Source organism: Lethenteron reissneri, chromosome 52, assembly GCF_015708825.2.
Source record: "Lethenteron reissneri isolate LAM-NWPU_2019-01 chromosome 52, ASM1570882v1, whole genome shotgun sequence".
Lineage (NCBI taxonomy): Eukaryota > Metazoa > Chordata > Hyperoartia > Petromyzontiformes > Petromyzontidae > Lethenteron > Lethenteron reissneri.
In genome coordinates, this window is record NC_083830.1 from 685957 (window position 1) to 689158 (window position 3202).

Here is a 3202-nt window from a genome sequence, read left to right on the forward strand (position 1 = left end):
ACCGCGATGACGTCATGGCGGGAAAGTTACGGGATAAATAATAAATATTTATTGCGCAACTTTTATTCTAACTTTACCGAACCCTCTAACGTTGATCCCCCTGTTCGTTTCAGAATCGTCGCCGTTGATTGTTCGAAGATTTGTATTTTTGTTGCAATGTGTGCTGTGACGTGACCGGCGGGGAGTGGCACGACGGGGATTCGATTTCATAGCGCGCATTGACACAAACGCAACCCCCTCCCCTCCCCCCCTGAGGACCGCATTACCACGAGTTGAGAAAAAAATGTTAAAATGTTGCGTTTGCAAATGTAACATTTGACATTTTAAAAACTCAAAAAATACGACGGTAAAAAAAAAAAATCAACAACAGCAAACAACATCGTCAAAAGTTAAAGGCGTTTTCAATGTGCTAAATATACGGAATGAATAATTCATATCAATCCGCGGGTCTTTCATATTAAATTCGTGTGAATTGACTTCGTACACCCCCTCCCCCATCTACAACCCCCTCCCCCATCTACACCCCCCACCCCATCTACACCCCCTCCCCCATCTACACCCCCCACCCCATCTACACCCCCTCCCCCATCTACACCCCCCACCCCATCTACACCCCCTCCCCCATCTACACCCCCCACCCCATCTACACCCCCTCCCCCATCTACACCCCACCCCCATCTACACCCCCCCACCCCTCCCCATGGTACACCCCCCTTCCCCCACCCTTCCCCCTCCCCCATGTACCCCCCCTTCCCCCCACCCTTCCCCCCTCCCCCATGTACCCCCCTACCCTTTACCCCTCCCCCATCTTCCCCCTTATCCCTCCCCCCTCCTTTCATCCCCCTCCCCACTCCCACCGACCCATCCCCCTATCCCACCCCCGATAACTTCCCCCACTCCCCCGTCCCATCCCACGAATGTCCTTCGCGCGCCCCCCCCTCCTCTCCGAACTCTTCTGTGATTGGTCACCCCCTCCCCCCCCCCCCGTATGCTTGGCCAATGAACGCGGCCGTAGGCGTGGTCGCCGCGGCGGCCTCGGTCACGTGCTCGCAGGCGCGGGCCAATAGCGCGCGGGTCAATGGAGTTGGAGGGGAGGGGCGAGATTGGGGTGCAGGTGAGGGCGGGGGCTGGGGGGGAATAAGAGGGGGCGGGGCTGGGGGGAAGGAGGAGGAGAGGGGGGGGGGATGGAGGAGGGGGATGGCAATGGGGAGCTCTTTGTAAATTTATCGCAAATCGAAAGTAAAATTTATAATCTCGCCACCTTTATTATTCGCGCGCGAGGCGATTAGTTAATTATCATTTATAAATTGTCGCGAATTATTTTGTTTAATGTCGTTCGTGTTGACGCGTCGCTGAATCGCGATTCGTTTTGGCGGAGGTTTAAACTGAAAAAAATGTCCGCAAATTAAGTCTAAAAGAGCACCAAAACGGCGACTAAGAACTGCCCCCAATGTGAACAACAGGTAAAACGGGGGGGGGGGGGAAGCGCTCGCGAGTTACGATAATAATTGTAAGAATGTATATTCGCACGTCAAGATTGAAAAGCAAAAAAAATCTGCAATAGTTTTTGGAGTTTCTGACGAAAGTTTGATGCTTGAGGGGGAAGGGTTTCGCCTCGCAATATCGCGCGCGGGTTGGCAGTCGTTAAGCAATGGTCGATATTAAGTTAATCTTTTATTTTTTTAAGTCGTCGCCTTCCTGCTCGTTCGAGTTGGTTTTTTAAACCTGAAAGCGATGCGTTTGTTATCGCTCGCGAGTATTTTTGCTTGTTTGTTTTTATTTTTAATGAACAAAAAAGTTGTTAAGTGTCGCTTCGCAGAGCGAGTAAAGTAATATTTGGCGTTGCCTGCTTGGCACTACTCTAATGTGTACAGTATTATATAATGTGCGATTGTTCTACGAGTTGTTACGGTCGTTTCTCATTTTAGTCTTCGATAAATTGTTTAATTTGGCACACTTTATTCGTGTTTATTTGCTCGTTGTGAATTTAATGTTTTTTTTTGTTAAAAAGTTGCCCCCGTGTTCTACAAATTAGGTCAAAGGTGATTTCTTAACGTCGATGCCAGCGTATTTATGTTTAAAAGTTGAACTTTTAATTGTGTTTTAGAGTACATGTGTAGTGAGCGATGTTTAAAGCTTTAAAGTGAGTTATAAAGTGCCGTCGCTTAATTGTATTGATTTTGTCACGTACTGTATTGCTATTCAAGTGTACATTGTATTGCACTGTACTTCACAAAGGAATGTTGCTTTAGGCTTGTGCTATAATTATAGTTATAGCGTAGTTATTATTGTAGTATTTAGAATGTTAGGTGAAATAACGTCGTGTACTATATAGCAATATAATAAAATGAACATTAGTCATACCAAATAATAAAATTACATAATACATCGATTAAAAATATTGAGCTTATTCATTATGATATTGTCTTTGTAATTGTATGATGGGCATCATAACATTTAATAATCTTAACCAAAGTAACATTTTACTTGTTGGTGAGATTTACCAGTCTTTCGTAATGATTCTAAATAAGTACGATCAAATCTGTAAGGATAAACCATTCAACAGATTATAATTGTTTGCACAACCTTGTGCTATTGACACTTAATTATTGTGGTTATTTCATTTTAGTGTTTAATGGAAAGAAGAGTTAGTAATGATGGTGCCTGTAAAACATTCCAAAACTAAATTAGACAAGTCGAAATAATATTGTAGAGAAGCGATGACATTGTACTAACTGGTACATCGAATATTTATCGTGACCATCACAAAGAATTAAGCTCGTTATTAATTGTTATAACAAAGCATTAATAATAATGGTGCTTCTTTAAACAATTCTTTCAATGTGTACAGCTTGGCCATGCAATATGAAGACACTAATTACAAATACAATTGCTCTTGATAGTGTTAAGCGGTAATTGTGCTAATACCGTAATAACCGATAGCTTTTGTTCGTGTACTTAACAGCTTTTAATCAATGCGACTTTATGCTGCTTGCCAATCGTTTTTATATTAATGATCGCTAATATTTTGTATTCATGATAAGTAATAATGGTGCGTTTAATGGAAACATACAATGGAATGTTTGCTATGCAAAAGGGGCCATTTGCCCGAAACGTCTGTATCGCGGCATAACATTTTACTTGGAGAGGCAGTGTTGTTGAGGAATATGATTTCGTGTGTTACTTTCACGTAATCTTTGTT